General features: G+C 35.0%; 15 non-coding genes across 15 annotated transcripts; all 15 read left to right on the top strand.

The window, feature by feature from the left end:
• Positions 1 to 505: 505 nt before the first annotated feature.
• TRNAT-UGU (transfer RNA threonine (anticodon UGU)) lies at positions 506 to 579 on the top strand. The gene has a single exon. It is a non-coding gene; the product is annotated as a tRNA-Thr (tRNA).
• Positions 580 to 3,136: 2,557 nt separating this feature from the next.
• TRNAT-UGU (transfer RNA threonine (anticodon UGU)) lies at positions 3,137 to 3,210 on the top strand. Its single transcript has one exon. It is a non-coding gene; the product is annotated as a tRNA-Thr (tRNA).
• A 727-nt stretch (positions 3,211 to 3,937) lies between these two features.
• TRNAT-UGU (transfer RNA threonine (anticodon UGU)) lies at positions 3,938 to 4,011 on the top strand. The gene has a single exon. It is a non-coding gene; the product is annotated as a tRNA-Thr (tRNA).
• A 726-nt stretch (positions 4,012 to 4,737) lies between these two features.
• On the top strand, positions 4,738 to 4,811 carry TRNAT-UGU (transfer RNA threonine (anticodon UGU)). Its single transcript has one exon. It is a non-coding gene; the product is annotated as a tRNA-Thr (tRNA).
• A 2,328-nt stretch (positions 4,812 to 7,139) lies between these two features.
• Positions 7,140 to 7,213, top strand: TRNAT-UGU (transfer RNA threonine (anticodon UGU)). The gene has a single exon. It is a non-coding gene; the product is annotated as a tRNA-Thr (tRNA).
• A 728-nt stretch (positions 7,214 to 7,941) lies between these two features.
• TRNAT-UGU (transfer RNA threonine (anticodon UGU)) lies at positions 7,942 to 8,015 on the top strand. The gene has a single exon. It is a non-coding gene; the product is annotated as a tRNA-Thr (tRNA).
• Positions 8,016 to 8,743: 728 nt separating this feature from the next.
• On the top strand, positions 8,744 to 8,817 carry TRNAT-UGU (transfer RNA threonine (anticodon UGU)). Its single transcript has one exon. It is a non-coding gene; the product is annotated as a tRNA-Thr (tRNA).
• A 3,134-nt stretch (positions 8,818 to 11,951) lies between these two features.
• Positions 11,952 to 12,025, top strand: TRNAT-UGU (transfer RNA threonine (anticodon UGU)). The gene has a single exon. It is a non-coding gene; the product is annotated as a tRNA-Thr (tRNA).
• A 728-nt stretch (positions 12,026 to 12,753) lies between these two features.
• TRNAT-UGU (transfer RNA threonine (anticodon UGU)) lies at positions 12,754 to 12,827 on the top strand. Its single transcript has one exon. It is a non-coding gene; the product is annotated as a tRNA-Thr (tRNA).
• A 1,530-nt stretch (positions 12,828 to 14,357) lies between these two features.
• Positions 14,358 to 14,431, top strand: TRNAT-UGU (transfer RNA threonine (anticodon UGU)). Its single transcript has one exon. It is a non-coding gene; the product is annotated as a tRNA-Thr (tRNA).
• Positions 14,432 to 16,876: 2,445 nt separating this feature from the next.
• TRNAT-UGU (transfer RNA threonine (anticodon UGU)) lies at positions 16,877 to 16,950 on the top strand. The gene has a single exon. It is a non-coding gene; the product is annotated as a tRNA-Thr (tRNA).
• Positions 16,951 to 17,676: 726 nt separating this feature from the next.
• Positions 17,677 to 17,750, top strand: TRNAT-UGU (transfer RNA threonine (anticodon UGU)). The gene has a single exon. It is a non-coding gene; the product is annotated as a tRNA-Thr (tRNA).
• Positions 17,751 to 18,477: 727 nt separating this feature from the next.
• On the top strand, positions 18,478 to 18,551 carry TRNAT-UGU (transfer RNA threonine (anticodon UGU)). The gene has a single exon. It is a non-coding gene; the product is annotated as a tRNA-Thr (tRNA).
• A 726-nt stretch (positions 18,552 to 19,277) lies between these two features.
• Positions 19,278 to 19,351, top strand: TRNAT-UGU (transfer RNA threonine (anticodon UGU)). Its single transcript has one exon. It is a non-coding gene; the product is annotated as a tRNA-Thr (tRNA).
• Positions 19,352 to 20,880: 1,529 nt separating this feature from the next.
• TRNAT-UGU (transfer RNA threonine (anticodon UGU)) lies at positions 20,881 to 20,954 on the top strand. The gene has a single exon. It is a non-coding gene; the product is annotated as a tRNA-Thr (tRNA).
• Positions 20,955 to 22,314: the final 1,360 nt, after the last annotated feature.

The following is a 22,314-nucleotide window of genomic DNA, read 5'->3' as shown; positions in this document are numbered from 1 at the left end:
CAGTCTTTCCAATATATCACATCTTTTTGTGATGTAGACAAGTTGGTCAAAGAGCCTGTTTAGTAAACAGAAAATCTTGATTTCGAATGTCAGCAGTGCTTTCCTTTCTTCATGTCAGTTTGGGGCTGTTAGCCGAAAAAGAGGACTTTCACTTTTGTTTGACATCAAACATGTCTTTCCCAAAGCACTAATAAAGTGTAATTGAGAGAAAAAAACTTTCTGCTTTTGAAATGCTCTAAAAGGAATTAGATGAAATAAGTTTCTTTAGAGAATATAGGATGGCTTCAAGCATTACAAATTAAAACCAGTGGAATTTGAGTAAAAAAAAAAATTTTGCTTTTGAAATGCTCTAAAAGGAATCAGATGAAATAACTTTCTTTAGAGAATATAGGATGGGCTCAAGCATTACAAATTAAAACCAGTGGAATTACACATTAGATGCTACAAATTTTCATAGCAGTTTTTGGAAAAAGCAGAATAATAAATATTCACCAACGGAACATGTGGTGCTGTGGCTTAGTTGGTTAAAGCGCCTGTCTTGTAAACAGGAGATCCTGAGTTCAACTCTCAGCAGTACCTTGTTTTCATCTTCTCAAGAATAAGCTTCCTATCTTAAAGCAGGTGTGTTTTACCTGTGTGCAAACTCAAATTTGCCATTGTTCCATCCCTACTGATAGTGCAATTGTGAGATTAAGAATCTCATCTAAATGCTGAAAAGGAAGTAAGATTGCTTCAAGCTTGACAACTTAACCAATGGATTTTATTTTGAAATGCCTCCACTTTCCGCACCTGACTCTCTAAGCAGTCTTTCCAATATATCACATCTTTTTGTGATGTAGACAAGTTGGTCAAAGAGCCTGTTTAGTAAACAGAATATCTTGATTTCGAATGTCAGCAGTGCTTTCCTTTCTTCATATCAGTTTGGGGCTGTTAGCCGAAAAAGAGGACTTTCACTTTTGTTTGACATCAAACATGTCTTTCCCAAAGCACTAATAAAGTGTAATTGAGAGAAAAAACTTTCTCCTTTTGAAATGCTCTAAAAGGAATTAGATGAAATAAGTTTCTTTAGAGAATATAGGATGGCTTCAAGCATTACAAATTAAAACCAGTGGAATTTGAGTAAAAAAAAAAATTTTGCTTTTGAAATGCTCTAAAAGGAATCAGATGAAATAACTTTCTTTAGAGAATATAGGATGGGCTCAAGCATTACAAATTAAAACCAGTGGAATTTGAGTAAAAAAAAAAATTTTGCTTTTGAAATGCTCTAAAGGGAATCAGATGAAATAACTTTCTTTAGAGAATATAGGATGGGCTCAAGCATTACAAATTAAAACCAGTGGAATTACACATTAGATGCTACAAATTTTCATAGCAGTTTTCGGAAAAAGCAGAATAATAAATATTCACCTACGGACCATGTGGTGCTGTGGCTTAGTTGGTTAAAGATCCTGTCTTGTAAACAGGAGATCCTGAGTTCAACTCTCAGCAGTACCTTGTTTTCATCTTCTCAAGAATAAGCTTCCTATCTTAAAGCAGGTGTGTTTTACCTGTGTGCAAACTCAAATTTGCCATTGTTCCAGCCCTACTGATAGTGCAATTGTGAGATTAAGAATCTCATCTAAATGCTGAAAAGGAAGTAAGATTGCTTCAAGCTTGACAACTTAACCAATGGATTTTATTTTGAAATGCCTCCACTTTCCGCACCTGACTCTCTAAGCAGTCTTTCCAATATATCACATCTTTTTGTGATGTAGACAAGTTGGTCAAAGAGCCTGTTTAGTAAACAGAATATCTTGATTTCGAATGTCAGCAGTGCTTTCCTTTCTTCATATCAGTTTGGGGCTGTTAGCCGAAAAAGAGGACTTTCACTTTTGTTTGACATCAAACATGTCTTTCCCAAAGCACTAATAAAGTGTAATTGAGAGAAAAAACTTTCTCCTTTTGAAATGCTCTAAAAGGAATTAGATGAAATAAGTTTCTTTAGAGAATATAGGATGGCTTCAAGCATTACAAATTAAAACCAGTGGAATTTGAGTAAAAAAAAAATTTTGCTTTTGAAATGCTCTAAAAGGAATCAGATGAAATAACTTTCTTTAGAGAATATAGGATGGGCTCAAGCATTACAAATTAAAACCAGTGGAATTTGAGTAAAAAAAAAAATTTTGCTTTTGAAATGCTCTAAAGGGAATCAGATGAAATAACTTTCTTTAGAGAATATAGGATGGGCTCAAGCATTACAAATTAAAACCAGTGGAATTACACATTAGATGCTACAAATTTTCATAGCAGTTTTCGGAAAAAGCAGAATAATAAATATTCACCTACGGACCATGTGGTGCTGTGGCTTAGTTGGTTAAAGATCCTGTCTTGTAAACAGGAGATCCTGAGTTCAACTCTCAGCAGTACCTTGTTTTCATCTTCTCAAGAATAAGCTTCCTATCTTAAAGCAGGTGTGTTTTACCTGTGTGCAAACTCAAATTTGCCATTGTTCCAGCCCTACTGATAGTGCAATTGTGAGATTAAGAATCTCATCTAAATGCTGAAAAGGAAGTAAGATTGCTTCAAGCTTGACAACTTAACCAATGGATTTTATTTTGAAATGCCTCCACTTTCCGCACCTGACTCTCTAAGCAGTCTTTCCAATATATCACATCTTTTTGTGATGTAGACAAGTTGGTCAAAGAGCCTGTTTAGTAAACAGAAAATCTTGATTTCGAATGTCAGCAGTGCTTTCCTTTCTTCATGTCAGTTTGGGGCTGTTAGCCGAAAAAGAGGACTTTCACTTTTGTTTGACATCAAACATGTCTTTCCCAAAGCACTAATAAAGTGTAATTGAGAGAAAAAAACTTTCTGCTTTTGAAATGCTCTAAAAGGAATTAGATGAAATAAGTTTCTTTAGAGAATATAGGATGGCTTCAAGCATTACAAATTAAAACCAGTGGAATTTGAGTAAAAAAAAAAATTTTGCTTTTGAAATGCTCTAAAAGGAATCAGATGAAATAACTTTCTTTAGAGAATATAGGATGGGCTCAAGCATTACAAATTAAAACCAGTGGAATTACACATTAGATGCTACAAATTTTCATAGCAGTTTTTGGAAAAAGCAGAATAATAAATATTCACCAACGGAACATGTGGTGCTGTGGCTTAGTTGGTTAAAGCGCCTGTCTTGTAAACAGGAGATCCTGAGTTCAACTCTCAGCAGTACCTTGTTTTCATCTTCTCAAGAATAAGCTTCCTATCTTAAAGCAGGTGTGTTTTACCTGTGTGCAAACTCAAATTTGCCATTGTTCCATCCCTACTGATAGTGCAATTGTGAGATTAAGAATCTCATCTAAATGCTGAAAAGGAAGTAAGATTGCTTCAAGCTTGACAACTTAACCAATGGATTTTATTTTGAAATGCCTCCACTTTCCGCACCTGACTCTCTAAGCAGTCTTTCCAATATATCACATCTTTTTGTGATGTAGACAAGTTGGTCAAAGAGCCTGTTTAGTAAACAGAATATCTTGATTTCGAATGTCAGCAGTGCTTTCCTTTCTTCATATCAGTTTGGGGCTGTTAGCCGAAAAAGAGGACTTTCACTTTTGTTTGACATCAAACATGTCTTTCCCAAAGCACTAATAAAGTGTAATTGAGAGAAAAAACTTTCTCCTTTTGAAATGCTCTAAAAGGAATTAGATGAAATAAGTTTCTTTAGAGAATATAGGATGGCTTCAAGCATTACAAATTAAAACCAGTGGAATTTGAGTAAAAAAAAAAATTTTGCTTTTGAAATGCTCTAAAAGGAATCAGATGAAATAACTTTCTTTAGAGAATATAGGATGGGCTCAAGCATTACAAATTAAAACCAGTGGAATTACACATTAGATGCTACAAATTTTCATAGCAGTTTTCGGAAAAAGCAGAATAATAAATATTCACCTACGGAACATGTGGTGCTGTGGCTTAGTTGGTTAAAGCGCCTGTCTTGTAAACAGGAGATCCTGAGTTCAACTCTCAGCAGTACCTTGTTTTCATCTTCTCAAGAATAAGCTTCCTATCTTAAAGCACGTGTTTTACCTGTGTGCAAACTCAAATTTGCCATTGTTCCAGCCCTACTGATAGTGCAATTGTGAGATTAAGAATCTCATCTAAATGCTGAAAAGGAAGTAAGATTGCTTCAAGCTTGACAACTTAACCAATGGATTTTATTTTGAAATGCCTCCACTTTCCGCACCTGACTCTCTAAGCAGTCTTTCCAATATATCACATCTTTTTGTGATGTAGACAAGTTGGTCAAAGAGCCTGTTTAGTAAACAGAAAATCTTGATTTCGAATGTCTGCAGTGCTTTCCTTTCTTCATGTCAGTTTGGGGCTGTTAGCCGAAAAAGAGGACTTTCACTTTTGTTTGACATCAAACATGTCTTTCCCAAAGCACTAATAAAGTGTAATTGAGAGAAAAAAACTTTCTGCTTTTGAAATGCTCTAAAAGGAATTAGATGAAATAAGTTTCTTTAGAGAATATAGGATGGCTTCAAGCATTACAAATTAAAACCAGTGGAATTTGAGTAAAAAAAAAAATTTTGCTTTTGAAATGCTCTAAAAGGAATCAGATGAAATAACTTTCTTTAGAGAATATAGGATGGGCTCAAGCATTACAAATTAAAACCAGTGGAATTACACATTAGATGCTACAAATTTTCATAGCAGTTTTCGGAAAAAGCAGAATAATAAATATTCATCTATGGAACATGTGGTGCTGTGGCTTAGTTGGTTAAAGCGCCTGTCTTGTAAACAGGAGATCCTGAGTTCAACTCTCAGCAGTACCTTGTTTTCATCTTCTCAAGAATAAGCTTCCTATCTTAAAGCAGGTGTGTTTTACCTGTGTGCAAACTCAAATTTGCCATTGTTCCAGCCCTACTGTTCGTGCAATTGTGAGATTAAGAATCTCATCTAAATGCTGAAAAGGAAGTAAGATTGCTTCAAGCTTGACAACTTAACCAATGGATTTTATTTTGAAATGCCACCACTTTCCGCACCTGACTCTCCAAGCAGTCTTTCCAATATATCACATCTTTTTGTGATGTAGACAAGTTGGTCAAAGAGCCTGTTTAGTAAACAGAAAATCTTGATTTCGAATGTCAGCAGTGCTTTCCTTTCTTCATGTCAGTTTGGGGCTGTTAGCCGAAAAAGAGGACTTTCACTTTTGTTTGACATCAAACATGTCTTTCCCAAAGCACTAATAAAGTGTAATTGAGAGAAAAAAACTTTCTGCTTTTGAAATGCTCTAAAAGGAATTAGATGAAATAAGTTTCTTTAGAGAATATAGGATGGCTTCAAGCATTACAAATTAAAACCAGTGGAATTTGAGTAAAAAAAAAAATTTTGCTTTTGAAATGCTCTAAAAGGAATCAGATGAAATAACTTTCTTTATAGAATATAGGATGGGCTCAAGCATTACAAATTAAAACCAGTGGAATTACACATTAGATGCTACAAATTTTCATAGCAGTTTTTGGAAAAAGCAGAATAATAAATATTCACCAACGGAACATGTGGTTCTGTGGCTTAGTTGGTTAAAGCGCCTGTCTTGTAAACAGGAGATCCTGAGTTCAACTCTCAGCAGTACCTTGTTTTCATCTTCTCAAGAATAAGCTTCCTATCTTAAAGCACGTGTTTTACCTGTGTGCAAACTCAAATTTGCCATTGTTCCAGCCCTACTGATAGTGCAATTGTGAGATTAAGAATCTCATCTAAATGCTGAAAAGGAAGTAAGATTGCTTCAAGCTTGACAACTTAACCAATGGATTCTATTTTGAAATGCCTCCACTTTCCGCACCTGACTCTCTAAGCAGTCTTTCCAATATATCACATCTTTTTGTGATGTAGACAAGTTGGTCAAAGAGCCTGTTTAGTAAACAGAAAATCTTGATTTCGAATGTCTGCAGTGCTTTCCCTTCTTCATGTCAGTTTGGGGCTGTTAGCCGAAAAAGAGGACTTTCACTTTTGTTTGACATCAAACATGTCTTTCCCAAAGCACTAATAAAGTGTAATTGAGAGAAAAAAACTTTCTGCTTTTGAAATGCTCTAAAAGGAATTAGATGAAATAAGTTTCTTTAGAGAATATAGGATGGCTTCAAGCATTACAAATTAAAACCAGTGGAATTTGAGTAAAAAAAAAAATTTTGCTTTTGAAATGCTCTAAAAGGAATCAGATGAAATAACTTTCTTTAGAGAATATAGGATGGGCTCAAGCATTACAAATTAAAACCAGTGGAATTACACATTAGATGCTACAAATTTTCATAGCAGTTTTTGGAAAAAGCAGAATAATAAATATTCACCAACGGAACATGTGGTTCTGTGGCTTAGTTGGTTAAAGCGCCTGTCTTGTAAACAGGAGATCCTGAGTTCAACTCTCAGCAGTACCTTTTTTTCATCTTCTCAAGAATAAGCTTCCTATCTTAAAGCACGTGTTTTACCTGTGTGCAAACTCAAATTTGCCATTGTTCCAGCCCTACTGATAGTGCAATTGTGAGATTAAGAATCTCATCTAAATGCTGAAAAGGAAGTAAGATTGCTTCAAGCTTGACAACTTAACCAATGGATTCTATTTTGAAATGCCTCCACTTTCCGCACCTGACTCTCTAAGCAGTCTTTCCAATATATCACATCTTTTTGTGATGTAGACAAGTTGGTCAAAGAGCCTGTTTAGTAAACAGAAAATCTTGATTTCGAATGTCTGCAGTGCTTTCCCTTCTTCATGTCAGTTTGGGGCTGTTAGCCGAAAAAGAGGACTTTCACTTTTGTTTGACATCAAACATGTCTTTCCCAAAGCACTAATAAAGTGTAATTGAGAGAAAAAAACTTTCTGCTTTTGAAATGCTCTAAAAGGAATTAGATGAAATAAGTTTCTTTAGAGAATATAGGATGGCTTCAAGCATTACAAATTAAAACCAGTGGAATTTGAGTAAAAAAAAAAATTTTGCTTTTGAAATGCTCTAAAAGGAATCAGATGAAATAACTTTCTTTAGAGAATATAGGATGGGCTCAAGCATTACAAATTAAAACCAGTGGAATTACACATTAGATGCTACAAATTTTCATAGCAGTTTTCGGAAAAAGCAGAATAATAAATATTCATCTATGGAACATGTGGTGCTGTGGCTTAGTTGGTTAAAGCGCCTGTCTTGTAAACAGGAGATCCTGAGTTCAACTCTCAGCAGTACCTTGTTTTCATCTTCTCAAGAATAAGCTTCCTATCTTAAAGCAGGTGTGTTTTACCTGTGTGCAAACTCAAATTTGCCATTGTTCCAGCCCTACTGTTCGTGCAATTGTGAGATTAAGAATCTCATCTAAATGCTGAAAAGGAAGTAAGATTGCTTCAAGCTTGACAACTTAACCAATGGATTTTATTTTGAAATGCCTCCACTTTCCGCACCTGACTCTCCAAGCAGTCTTTCCAATATATCACATCTTTTTGTGATGTAGACAAGTTGGTCAAAGAGCCTGTTTAGTAAACAGAAAATCTTGATTTCGAATGTCAGCAGTGCTTTCCTTTCTTCATGTCAGTTTGGGGCTGTTAGCCGAAAAAGAGGACTTTCACTTTTGTTTGACATCAAACATGTCTTTCCCAAAGCACTAATAAAGTGTAATTGAGAGAAAAAAACTTTCTGCATTTGAAATGCTCTAAAAGGAATTAGATGAAATAAGTTTCTTTAGAGAATATAGGATGGCTTCAAGCATTACAAATTAAAACCAGTGGAATTTGAGTAAAAAAAAAAATTTTGCTTTTGAAATGCTCTAAAAGGAATCAGATGAAATAACTTTCTTTAGAGAATATAGGATGGGCTCAAGCATTACAAATTAAAACCAGTGGAATTACACATTAGATGCTACAAATTTTCATAGCAGTTTTCGGAAAAAGCAGAATAATAAATATTCATCTATGGAACATGTGGTGCTGTGGCTTAGTTGGTTAAAGCGCCTGTCTTGTAAACAGGAGATCCTGAGTTCAACTCTCAGCAGTACCTTGTTTTCATCTTCTCAAGAATAAGCTTCCTATCTTAAAGCAGGTGTGTTTTACCTGTGTGCAAACTCAAATTTGCCATTGTTCCAGCCCTACTGTTCGTGCAATTGTGAGATTAAGAATCTCATCTAAATGCTGAAAAGGAAGTAAGATTGCTTCAAGCTTGACAACTTAACCAATGGATTTTATTTTGAAATGCCTCCACTTTCCGCACCTGACTCTCCAAGCAGTCTTTCCAATATATCACATCTTTTTGTGATGTAGACAAGTTGGTCAAAGAGCCTGTTTAGTAAACAGAAAATCTTGATTTCGAATGTCAGCAGTGCTTTCCTTTCTTCATGTCAGTTTGGGGCTGTTAGCCGAAAAAGAGGACTTTCACTTTTGTTTGACATCAAACATGTCTTTCCCAAAGCACTAATAAAGTGTAATTGAGAGAAAAAAACTTTCTGCTTTTGAAATGCTCTAAAAGGAATTAGATGAAATAAGTTTCTTTAGAGAATATAGGATGGCTTCAAGCATTACAAATTAAAACCAGTGGAATTTGAGTAAAAAAAAAAATTTTGCTTTTGAAATGCTCTAAAAGGAATCAGATGAAATAACTTTCTTTAGAGAATATAGGATGGGCTCAAGCATTACAAATTAAAACCAGTGGAATTACACATTAGATGCTACAAATTTTCATAGCAGTTTTTGGAAAAAGCAGAATAATAAATATTCACCAACGGAACATGTGGTGCTGTGGCTTAGTTGGTTAAAGCGCCTGTCTTGTAAACAGGAGATCCTGAGTTCAACTCTCAGCAGTACCTTGTTTTCATCTTCTCAAGAATAAGCTTCCTATCTTAAAGCAGGTGTGTTTTACCTGTGTGCAAACTCAAATTTGCCATTGTTCCATCCCTACTGATAGTGCAATTGTGAGATTAAGAATCTCATCTAAATGCTGAAAAGGAAGTAAGATTGCTTCAAGCTTGACAACTTAACCAATGGATTTTATTTTGAAATGCCTCCACTTTCCGCACCTGACTCTCTAAGCAGTCTTTCCAATATATCACATCTTTTTGTGATGTAGACAAGTTGGTCAAAGAGCCTGTTTAGTAAACAGAAAATCTTGATTTCGAATGTCAGCAGTGCTTTCCTTTCTTCATGTCAGTTTGGGGCTGTTAGCCGAAAAAGAGGACTTTCACTTTTGTTTGACATCAAACATGTCTTTCCCAAAGCACTAATAAAGTGTAATTGAGAGAAAAAAACTTTCTGCTTTTGAAATGCTCTAAAAGGAATTAGATGAAATAAGTTTCTTTAGAGAATATAGGATGGCTTCAAGCATTACAAATTAAAACCAGTGGAATTTGAGTAAAAAAAAAAATTTTGCTTTTGAAATGCTCTAAAAGGAATCAGATGAAATAACTTTCTTTAGAGAATATAGGATGGGCTCAAGCATTACAAATTAAAACCAGTGGAATTACACATTAGATGCTACAAATTTTCATAGCAGTTTTTGGAAAAAGCAGAATAATAAATATTCACCAACGGAACATGTGGTTCTGTGGCTTAGTTGGTTAAAGCGCCTGTCTTGTAAACAGGAGATCCTGAGTTCAACTCTCAGCAGTACCTTGTTTTCATCTTCGCAAGAATAAGCTTCCTATCTTAAAGCAGGTGTGTTTTACCTGTGTGCAAACTCAAATTTGCCATTGTTCCAGCCCTACTGTTCGTGCAATTGTGAGATTAAGAATCTCATCTAAATGCTGAAAAGGAAGTAAGATTGCTTCAAGCTTGACAACTTAACCAATGGATTTTATTTTGAAATGCCTCCACTTTCCGCACCTGACTCTCTAAGCAGTCTTTCCAATATATCACATCTTTTTGTGATGTAGACAAGTTGGTCAAAGAGCCTGTTTAGTAAACAGAAAATCTTGATTTCGAATGTCTGCAGTGCTTTCCTTTCTTCATGTCAGTTTGGGGCTGTTAGCCGAAAAAGAGGACTTTCACTTTTGTTTGACATCAAACATGTCTTTCCCAAAGCACTAATAAAGTGTAATTGAGAGAAAAAAACTTTCTGCTTTTGAAATGCTCTAAAAGGAATTAGATGAAATAAGTTTCTTTAGAGAATATAGGATGGCTTCAAGCATTACAAATTAAAACCAGTGGAATTTGAGTAAAAAAAAAAATTTTGCTTTTGAAATGCTCTAAAAGGAATCAGATGAAATAACTTTCTTTAGAGAATATAGGATGGGCTCAAGCATTACAAATTAAAACCAGTGGAATTACACATTAGATGCTACAAATTTTCATAGCAGTTTTCGGAAAAAGCAGAATAATAAATATTCATCTATGGAACATGTGGTGCTGTGGATTAGTTGGTTAAAGCGCCTGTCTTGTAAACAGGAGATCCTGAGTTCAACTCTCAGCAGTACCTTGTTTTCATCTTCTCAAGAATAAGCTTCCTATCTTAAAGCAGGTGTGTTTTACCTGTGTGCAAACTCAAATTTGCCATTGTTCCAGCCCTACTGTTCGTGCAATTGTGAGATTAAGAATCTCATCTAAATGCTGAAAAGGAAGTAAGATTGCTTCAAGCTTGACAACTTAACCAATGGATTTTATTTTGAAATGCCACCACTTTCCGCACCTGACTCTCCAAGCAGTCTTTCCAATATATCACATCTTTTTGTGATGTAGACAAGTTGGTCAAAGAGCCTGTTTAGTAAACAGAAAATCTTGATTTCGAATGTCAGCAGTGCTTTCCTTTCTTCATGTCAGTTTGGGGCTGTTAGCCGAAAAAGAGGACTTTCACTTTTGTTTGACATCAAACATGTCTTTCCCAAAGCACTAATAAAGTGTAATTGAGAGAAAAAAACTTTCTGCTTTTGAAATGCTCTAAAAGGAATTAGATGAAATAAGTTTCTTTAGAGAATATAGGATGGCTTCAAGCATTACAAATTAAAACCAGTGGAATTTGAGTAAAAAAAAAAATTTTGCTTTTGAAATGCTCTAAAAGGAATCAGATGAAATAACTTTCTTTAGAGAATATAGGATGGGCTCAAGCATTACAAATTAAAACCAGTGGAATTACACATTAGATGCTACAAATTTTCATAGCAGTTTTTGGAAAAAGCAGAATAATAAATATTCACCAACGGAACATGTGGTTCTGTGGCTTAGTTGGTTAAAGCGCCTGTCTTGTAAACAGGAGATCCTGAGTTCAACTCTCAGCAGTACCTTGTTTTCATCTTCTCAAGAATAAGCTTCCTATCTTAAAGCAGGTGTGTTTTACCTGTGTGCAAACTCAAATTTGCCATTGTTCCAGCCCTACTGATAGTGCAATTGTGAGATTAAGAATCTCATCTAAATGCTGAAAAGGAAGTAAGATTGCTTCAAGCTTGACAACTTAACCAATGGATTTTATTTTGAAATGCCTCCACTTTCCGCACCTGACTCTCTAAGCAGTCTTTCCAATATATCACATCTTTTTGTGATGTAGACAAGTTGGTCAAAGAGCCTGTTTAGTAAACAGAAAATCTTGATTTCGAATGTCTGCAGTGCTTTCCCTTCTTCATGTCAGTTTGGGGCTGTTAGCCGAAAAAGAGGACTTTCACTTTTGTTTGACATCAAACATGTCTTTCCCAAAGCACTAATAAAGTGTAATTGAGAGAAAAAAACTTTCTGCTTTTGAAATGCTCTAAAAGGAATTAGATGAAATAAGTTTCTTTAGAGAATATAGGATGGCTTCAAGCATTACAAATTAAAACCAGTGGAATTTGAGTAAAAAAAAAAATTTTGCTTTTGAAATGCTCTAAAAGGAATCAGATGAAATAACTTTCTTTAGAGAATATAGGATGGGCTCAAGCATTACAAATTAAAACCAGTGGAATTACACATTAGATGCTACAAATTTTCATAGCAGTTTTCGGAAAAAGCAGAATAATAAATATTCATCTATGGAACATGTGGTGCTGTGGCTTAGTTGGTTAAAGCGCCTGTCTTGTAAACAGGAGATCCTGAGTTCAACTCTCAGCAGTACCTTGTTTTCATCTTCTCAAGAATAAGCTTCCTATCTTAAAGCAGGTGTGTTTTACCTGTGTGCAAACTCAAATTTGCCATTGTTCCAGCCCTACTGTTCGTGCAATTGTGAGATTAAGAATCTCATCTAAATGCTGAAAAGGAAGTAAGATTGCTTCAAGCTTGACAACTTAACCAATGGATTTTATTTTGAAATGCCTCCACTTTCCGCACCTGACTCTCCAAGCAGTCTTTCCAATATATCACATCTTTTTGTGATGTAGACAAGTTGGTCAAAGAGCCTGTTTAGTAAACAGAAAATCTTGATTTCGAATGTCAGCAGTGCTTTCCTTTCTTCATGTCAGTTTGGGGCTGTTAGCCGAAAAAGAGGACTTTCACTTTTGTTTGACATCAAACATGTCTTTCCCAAAGCACTAATAAAGTGTAATTGAGAGAAAAAAACTTTCTGCATTTGAAATGCTCTAAAAGGAATTAGATGAAATAAGTTTCTTTAGAGAATATAGGATGGCTTCAAGCATTACAAATTAAAACCAGTGGAATTTGAGTAAAAAAAAAAATTTTGCTTTTGAAATGCTCTAAAAGGAATCAGATGAAATAACTTTCTTTAGAGAATATAGGATGGGCTCAAGCATTACAAATTAAAACCAGTGGAATTACACATTAGATGCTACAAATTTTCATAGCAGTTTTCGGAAAAAGCAGAATAATAAATATTCATCTATGGAACATGTGGTGCTGTGGCTTAGTTGGTTAAAGCGCCTGTCTTGTAAACAGGAGATCCTGAGTTCAACTCTCAGCAGTACCTTGTTTTCATCTTCTCAAGAATAAGCTTCCTATCTTAAAGCAGGTGTGTTTTACCTGTGTGCAAACTCAAATTTGCCATTGTTCCAGCCCTACTGTTCGTGCAATTGTGAGATTAAGAATCTCATCTAAATGCTGAAAAGGAAGTAAGATTGCTTCAAGCTTGACAACTTAACCAATGGATTTTATTTTGAAATGCCTCCACTTTCCGCACCTGACTCTCCAAGCAGTCTTTCCAATATATCACATCTTTTTGTGATGTAGACAAGTTGGTCAAAGAGCCTGTTTAGTAAACAGAAAATCTTGATTTCGAATGTCAGCAGTGCTTTCCTTTCTTCATGTCAGTTTGGGGCTGTTAGCCGAAAAAGAGGACTTTCACTTTTGTTTGACATCAAACATGTCTTTCCCAAAGCACTAATAAAGTGTAATTGAGAGAAAAAAACTTTCTGCTTTTGAAATGCTCTAAAAGGAATTAGATGAAATAAGTTTCTTTAGAGAATATAGGATGGCTTCAAGCATTACAAATTAAAACCAGTGGAATTTGAGTAAAAAAAAAAATTTTGCTTTTGAAATGCTCTAAAAGGAATCAGATGAAATAACTTTCTTTAGAGAATATAGGATGGGCTCAAGCATTACAAATTAAAACCAGTGGAATTACACATTAGATGCTACAAATTTTCATAGCAGTTTTTGGAAAAAGCAGAATAATAAATATTCACCAACGGAACATGTGGTTCTGTGGCTTAGTTGGTTAAAGCGCCTGTCTTGTAAACAGGAGATCCTGAGTTCAACTCTCAGCAGTACCTTGTTTTCATCTTCGCAAGAATAAGCTTCCTATCTTAAAGCAGGTGTGTTTTACCTGTGTGCAAACTCAAATTTGCCATTGTTCCAGCCCTACTGATAGTGCAATTGTGAGATTAAGAATCTCATCTAAATGCTGAAAAGGAAGTAAGATTGCTTCAAGCTTGACAACTTAACCAATGGATTTTATTTTGAAATGCCTCCACTTTCCGCACCTGACTCTCTAAGCAGTCTTTCCAATATATCACATCTTTTTGTGATGTAGACAAGTTGGTCAAAGAGCCTGTTTAGTAAACAGAAAATCTTGATTTCGAATGTCAGCAGTGCTTTCCTTTCTTCATGTCAGTTTGGGGCTGTTAGCCGAAAAAGAGGACTTTCACTTTTGTTTGACATCAAACATGTCTTTCCCAAAGCACTAATAAAGTGTAATTGAGAGAAAAAAACTTTCTGCTTTTGAAATGCTCTAAAAGGAATTAGATGAAATAAGTTTCTTTAGAGAATATAGGATGGCTTCAAGCATTACAAATTAAAACCAGTGGAATTTGAGTAAAAAAAAAAATTTTGCTTTTGAAATGCTCTAAAAGGAATCAGATGAAATAACTTTCTTTAGAGAATATAGGATGGGCTCAAGCATTACAAATTAAAACCAGTGGAATTACACATTAGATGCTACAAATTTTCATAGCAGTTTTTGGAAAAAGCAGAATAATAAATATTCACCAACGGAACATGTGGTGCTGTGGCTTAGTTGGTTAAAGCGCCTGTCTTGTAAACAGGAGATCCTGAGTTCAACTCTCAGCAGTACCTTGTTTTCATCTTCTCAAGAATAAGCTTCCTATCTTAAAGCAGGTGTGTTTTACCTGTGTGCAAACTCAAATTTGCCATTGTTCCATCCCTACTGATAGTGCAATTGTGAGATTAAGAATCTCATCTAAATGCTGAAAAGGAAGTAAGATTGCTTCAAGCTTGACAACTTAACCAATGGATTTTATTTTGAAATGCCTCCACTTTCCGCACCTGACTCTCTAAGCAGTCTTTCCAATATATCACATCTTTTTGTGATGTAGACAAGTTGGTCAAAGAGCCTGTTTAGTAAACAGAAAATCTTGATTTCGAATGTCAGCAGTGCTTTCCTTTCTTCATGTCAGTTTGGGGCTGTTAGCCGAAAAAGAGGACTTTCACTTTTGTTTGACATCAAACATGTCTTTCCCAAAGCACTAATAAAGTGTAATTGAGAGAAAAAAACTTTCTGCTTTTGAAATGCTCTAAAAGGAATTAGATGAAATAAGTTTCTTTAGAGATATAGGATGGCTTCAAGCATTACAAATTAAAACCAGTGGAATTTGAGTAAAAAAAAAAATTTTGCTTTTGAAATGCTCTAAAAGGAATCAGATGAAATAACTTTCTTTAGAGAATATAGGATGGGCTCAAGCATTACAAATTAAAACCAGTGGAATTACACATTAGATGCTACAAATTTTCATAGCAGTTTTTGGAAAAAGCAGAATAATAAATATTCACCAACGGAACATGTGGTTCTGTGGCTTAGTTGGTTAAAGCGCCTGTCTTGTAAACAGGAGATCCTGAGTTCAACTCTCAGCAGTACCTTGTTTTCATCTTCGCAAGAATAAGCTTCCTATCTTAAAGCAGGTGTGTTTTACCTGTGTGCAAACTCAAATTTGCCATTGTTCCAGCCCTACTGATAGTGCAATTGTGAGATTAAGAATCTCATCTAAATGCTGAAAAGGAAGTAAGATTGCTTCAAGCTTGACAACTTAACCAATGGATTTTATTTTGAAATGCCTCCACTTTCCGCACCTGACTCTCTAAGCAGTCTTTCCAATATATCACATCTTTTTGTGATGTAGACAAGTTGGTCAAAGAGCCTGTTTAGTAAACAGAAAATCTTGATTTCGAATGTCAGCAGTGCTTTCCTTTCTTCATGTCAGTTTGGGGCTGTTAGCCGAAAAAGAGGACTTTCACTTTTGTTTGACATCAAACATGTCTTTCCCAAAGCACTAATAAAGTGTAATTGAGAGAAAAAAACTTTCTGCTTTTGAAATGCTCTAAAAGGAATTAGATGAAATAAGTTTCTTTAGAGAATATAGGATGGCTTCAAGCATTACAAATTAAAACCAGTGGAATTTGAGTAAAAAAAAAAATTTTGCTTTTGAAATGCTCTAAAAGGAATCAGATGAAATAACTTTCTTTAGAGAATATAGGATGGGCTCAAGCATTACAAATTAAAACCAGTGGAATTTGAGTAAAAAAAAAAATTTTGCTTTTGAAATGCTCTAAAGGGAATCAGATGAAATAACTTTCTTTAGAGAATATAGGATGGGCTCAAGCATTACAAATTAAAACCAGTGGAATTACACATTAGATGCTACAAATTTTCATAGCAGTTTTCGGAAAAAGCAGAATAATAAATATTCACCTACGGAACATGTGGTGCTGTGGCTTAGTTGGTTAAAGAGCCTGTCTTGTAAACAGGAGATCCTGAGTTCAACTCTCAGCAGTACCTTGTTTTCATCTTCTCAAGAATAAGCTTCCTATCTTAAAGCAGGTGTGTTTTACCTGTGTGCAAACTCAAATTTGCCATTGTTCCAGCCCTACTGATAGTGCAATTGTGAGATTAAGAATCTCATCTAAATGCTGAAAAGGAAGTAAGATTGCTTCAAGCTTGACAACTTAACCAATGGATTTTATTTTGAAATGCCTCCACTTTCCGCACCTGACTCTCTAAGCAGTCTTTCCAATATATCACATCTTTTTGTGATGTAGACAAGTTGGTCAAAGAGCCTGTTTAGTAAACAGAAAATCTTGATTTCGAATGTCAGCAGTGCTTTCCTTTCTTCATGTCAGTTTGGGGCTGTTAGCCGAAAAAGAGGACTTTCACTTTTGTTTGACATCAAACATGTCTTTCCCAAAGCACTAATAAAGTGTAATTGAGAGAAAAAAACTTTCTGCTTTTGAAATGCTCTAAAAGGAATTAGATGAAATAAGTTTCTTTAGAGAATATAGGATGGCTTCAAGCATTACAAATTAAAACCAGTGGAATTTGAGTAAAAAAAAAATTTTTGCTTTTGAAATGCTCTAACAGGAATCAGATGAAATAACTTTCTTTAGAGAATATAGGATGGGCTCAAGCATTACAAATTAAAACCAGTGGAATTACACATTAGATGCTACAAATTTTCATAGCAGTTTTCGGAAAAAGCAGAATAATAAATATTCACCTATGGAACATGTGGTGCTGTGGCTTAGTTGGTTAAAGCGCCTGTCTTGTAAACAGGAGATCCTGAGTTCAACTCTCAGCAGTACCTTGTTTTCATCTTCTCAAGAATAAGCTTCCTATCTTAAAGCACGTGTTTTACCTGTGTGCAAACTCAAATTTGCCATTGTTCCAGCCCTACTGATAGTGCAATTGTGAGATTAAGAATCTCATCTAAATGCTGAAAAGGAAGTAAGATTGCTTCAAGCTTGACAACTTAACCAATGGATTTTATTTTGAAATGCCTCCACTTTCCGCACCTGACTCTCTAAGCAGTCTTTCCAATATATCACATCTTTTTGTGATGTAGACAAGTTGGTCAAAGAGCCTGTTTAGTAAACAGAAAATCTTGATTTCGAATGTCAGCAGTGCTTTCCTTTCTTCATGTCAGTTTGGGGCTGTTAGCCGAAAAAGAGGACTTTCACTTTTGTTTGACATCAAACATGTCTTTCCCAAAGCACTAATAAAGTGTAATTGAGAGAAAAAAACTTTCTGCTTTTGAAATGCTCTAAAAGGAATTAGATGAAATAAGTTTCTTTAGAGAATATAGGATGGCTTCAAGCATTACAAATTAAAACCAGTGGAATTTGAGTAAAAAAAAAAATTTTGCTTTTGAAATGCTCTAAAAGGAATCAGATGAAATAACTTTCTTTAGAGAATATAGGATGGGCTCAAGCATTACAAATTAAAACCAGTGGAATTACACATTAGATGCTACAAATTTTCATAGCAGTTTTCGGAAAAAGCAGAATAATAAATATTCACCTATGGAACATGTGGTGCTGTGGCTTAGTTGGTTAAAGCGCCTGTCTTGTAAACAGGAGATCCTGAGTTCAACTCTCAGCAGTACCTTGTTTTCATCTTCTCAAGAATAAGCTTCCTATCTTAAAGCAGGTGTGTTTTACCTGTGTGCAAACTCAAATTTGCCATTGTTCCAGCCCTACTGATAGTGCAATTGTGAGATTAAGAATCTCATCTAAATGCTGAAAAGGAAGTAAGATTGCTTCAAGCTTGACAACTTAACCAATGGATTTTATTTTGAAATGCCTCCACTTTCCGCACCTGACTCTCTAAGCAGTCTTTCAATATATCACATCTTTTTGTGATGTAGACAAGTTGGTCAAAGAGCCTGTTTAGTAAACAGAAAATCTTGATTTCGAATGTCAGCAGTGCTTTCCTTTCTTCATGTCAGTTTGGGGCTGTTAGCCGAAAAAGAGGACTTTCACTTTTGTTTGACATCAAACATGTCTTTCCCAAAGCACTAATAAAGTGTAATTGAGAGAAAAAAACTTTCTGCTTTTGAAATGCTCTAAAAGGAATTAGATGAAATAAGTTTCTTTAGAGAATATAGGATGGCTTCAAGCATTACAAATTAAAACCAGTGGAATTTGAGTAAAAAAAAATTTTTTGCTTTTGAAATGCTCTAAAAGGAATCAGATGAAATAACTTTCTTTATAGAATATAGGATGGGCTCAAGCATTACAAATTAAAACCAGTGGAATTACACATTAGATGCTACAAATTTTCATAGCAGTTTTCGGAAAAAGCAGAATAATAAATATTCACCTACGGCACATGTGGTGCTGTGGCTTAGTTGGTTAAAGCGCCTGTCTTGTAAACAGGAGATCCTGAGTTCAACTCTCAGCAGTACCTTGTTTTCATCTTCTCAAGAATAAGCTTCCTATCTTAAAGCAGGTGTTTTACCTGTGTGCAAACTCAAATTTGCCATTGTTCCAGCCCTACTGTTCGTGCAATTGTGAGATTAAGAATCTCATCTAAATGCTGAAAAGGAAGTAAGATTGCTTCAAGCTTGACAACTTAACCAATGGATTTTATTTTGAAATGCCTCCACTTTCCGCACCTGACTCTCTAAGCAGTCTTTCCAATATATCACATCTTTTTGTGATGTAGACAAGTTGGTCAAAGAGCCTGTTTAGTAAACAGAAAATCTTGATTTCGAATGTCAGCAGTGCTTTCCTTTCTTCATGTCAGTTTGGGGCTGTTAGCCGAAAAAGAGGACTTTCACTTTTGTTTGACATCAAACATGTCTTTCCCAAAGCACTAATAAAGTGTAATTGAGAGAAAAAAACTTTCTGCTTTTGAAATGCTCTAAAAGGAATTAGATGAAATAAGTTTCTTTAGAGAATATAGGATGGCTTCAAGCATTACAAATTAAAACCAGTGGAATTTGAGTAAAAAAAAAAATTTTGCTTTTGAAATGCTCTAAAAGGAATCAGATGAAATAACTTTCTTTAGAGAATATAGGATGGGCTCAAGCATTACAAATTAAAACCAGTGGAATTACACATTAGATGCTACAAATTTTCATAGCAGTTTTTGGAAAAAGCAGAATAATAAATATTCACCAACGGAACATGTGGTGCTGTGGCTTAGTTGGTTAAAGCGCCTGTCTTGTAAACAGGAGATCCTGAGTTCAACTCTCAGCAGTACCTTGTTTTCATCTTCTCAAGAATAAGCTTCCTATCTTAAAGCAGGTGTGTTTTACCTGTGTGCAAACTCAAATTTGCCATTGTTCCATCCCTACTGATAGTGCAATTGTGAGATTAAGAATCTCATCTAAATGCTGAAAAGGAAGTAAGATTGCTTCAAGCTTGACAACTTAACCAATGGATTTTATTTTGAAATGCCTCCACTTTCCGCACCTGACTCTCTAAGCAGTCTTTCCAATATATCACATCTTTTTGTGATGTAGACAAGTTGGTCAAAGAGCCTGTTTAGTAAACAGAAAATCTTGATTTCGAATGTCAGCAGTGCTTTCCTTTCTTCATGTCAGTTTGGGGCTGTTAGCCGAAAAAGAGGACTTTCACTTTTGTTTGACATCAAACATGTCTTTCCCAAAGCACTAATAAAGTGTAATTGAGAGAAAAAAACTTTCTGCTTTTGAAATGCTCTAAAAGGAATTAGATGAAATAAGTTTCTTTAGAGATATAGGATGGCTTCAAGCATTACAAATTAAAACCAGTGGAATTTGAGTAAAAAAAAAAATTTTGCTTTTGAAATGCTCTAAAAGGAATCAGATGAAATAACTTTCTTTAGAGAATATAGGATGGGCTCAAGCATTACAAATTAAAACCAGTGGAATTACACATTAGATGCTACAAATTTTCATAGCAGTTTTTGGAAAAAGCAGAATAATAAATATTCACCAACGGAACATGTGGTTCTGTGGCTTAGTTGGTTAAAGCGCCTGTCTTGTAAACAGGAGATCCTGAGTTCAACTCTCAGCAGTACCTTGTTTTCATCTTCGCAAGAATAAGCTTCCTATCTTAAAGCAGGTGTGTTTTACCTGTGTGCAAACTCAAATTTGCCATTGTTCCAGCCCTACTGATAGTGCAATTGTGAGATTAAGAATCTCATCTAAATGCTGAAAAGGAAGTAAGATTTCTTCAAGCTTGACAACTTAACCAATGGATTTTATTTTGAAATGCCTCCACTTTCCGCACCTGACTCTCTAAGCAGTCTTTCCAATATATCACATCTTTTTGTGATGTAGACAAGTTGGTCAAAGAGCCTGTTTAGTAAACAGAAAATCTTGATTTCGAATGTCAGCAGTGCTTTCCTTTCTTCATGTCAGTTTGGGGCTGTTAGCCGAAAAAGAGGACTTTCACTTTTGTTTGACATCAAACATGTCTTTCCCAAAGCACTAATAAAGTGTAATTGAGAGAAAAAAACTTTCTGCTTTTGAAATGCTCTAAAAGGAATTAGATGAAATAAGTTTCTTTAGAGAATATAGGATGGCTTCAAGCATTACAAATTAAAACCAGTGGAATTTGAGTAAAAAAAAAAATTTTGCTTTTGAAATGCTCTAAAAGGAATCAGATGAAATAACTTTCTTTAGAGAATATAGGATGGGCTCAAGCATTACAAATTAAAACCAGTGGAATTACACATTAGATGCTACAAATTTTCATAGCAGTTTTCGGAAAAAGCAGAATAATAAATATTCATCTATGGAACATGTGGTGCTGTGGCTTAGTTGGTTAAAGCGCCTGTCTTGTAAACAGGAGATCCTGAGTTCAACTCTCAGCAGTACCTTGTTTTCATCTTCTCAAGAATAAGCTTCCTATCTTAAAGCAGGTGTGTTTTACCTGTGTGCAAACTCAAATTTGCCATTGTTCCAGCCCTACTGATAGTGCAATTGTGAGATTAAGAATCTCATCTACATGCTGAAAAGGAAGATTGCTTCAAGCTTGACAACTTAACCAATGGATTTTATTTTGAAATGCCTCCACTTTCCGCACCTGACTCTCTAAGCAGTCTTTCCAATATATCACATCTTTTTGTGATGTAGACAAGTTGGTCAAAGAGCCTGTTTAGTAAACAGAATATCTTGATTTCGAATGTCAGCAGTGCTTTCCTTTCTTCATATCAGTTTGGGGCTGTTAGCCGAAAAAGAGGACTTTCACTTTTGTTTGACATCAAACATGTCTTTCCCAAAGCACTAAAAAAGTGTAATTGAGAGGAAAAACTTTCTCCTTTTGAAATGCTCTAAAAGGAATTAGATGAAATAAGTTTCTTTAGAGAATATAGGATGGCTTCAAGCATTACAAATTAAAACCAGTGGAATTTGAGTAAAAAAAAAAATTTTGCTTTTGAAATGCTCTAAAAGGAATCAGATGAAATAACTTTCTTTAGAGAATATAGGATGGGCTCAAGCATTACAAATTAAAACCAGTGGAATTACACATTAGATGCTACAAATTTTCATAGCAGTTTTCGGAAAAAGCAGAATAATAAATATTCACCTACGGAACATGTGGTGCTGTGGCTTAGTTGGTTAAAGAGCCTGTCTTGTAAACAGGAGATCCTGAGTTCAACTCTCAGCAGTGCCTTGTTTTCATCTTCTCAAGAATAAGATTCCTATCTTAAAGCAGGTGTGTTTTACCTGTGTGCAAACTCAAATTTGCCATTGTTCCAGCCCTACTGATAGTGCAATTGTGAGATTAAGAATCTCATCTAAATGCTGAAAAGGAAGTAACATTGCTTCAAGCTTGACAACTTAACCAATGGATTTTATTTTGAAATGCCTCCACTTTCCGCACCTGACTCTCTAAGCAGTCTTTCCAATATATCACATCTTTTTGTGATGTAGACAACTTGGTCAAAGAGCCTGTTTAGTAAACAGAAAATCTTGATTTCGAATGTCAGCAGTGCTTTCCTTTCTTCATGTCAGTTTGGGGCTGTTAGCCGAAAAAGAGGACTTTCACTTTTGTTTGACATCAAACATGTCTTTCCCAAAGCACTAATAAAGTGTAATTGAGAGAAAAAAACTTTCTGCTTTTGAAATGCTCTAAAAGGAATTAGATGAAATAAGTTTCTTTAGAGAATATAGGATGGCTTCAAGCATTACAAATTAAAACCAGTGGAATTTGAGTAAAAAAAAAAATTTTGCTTT

This window comes from Dendrobates tinctorius, unplaced genomic scaffold (assembly GCF_039654945.1).
Source record: "Dendrobates tinctorius isolate UK_male_01 unplaced genomic scaffold, ASM3965494v1 ptg000254l, whole genome shotgun sequence".
Taxonomy (NCBI): domain Eukaryota; kingdom Metazoa; phylum Chordata; class Amphibia; order Anura; family Dendrobatidae; genus Dendrobates; species Dendrobates tinctorius.
Note: the sequence above shows the minus strand (reverse complement) of the source record. Positions and strands in the feature narration are given on the sequence as shown.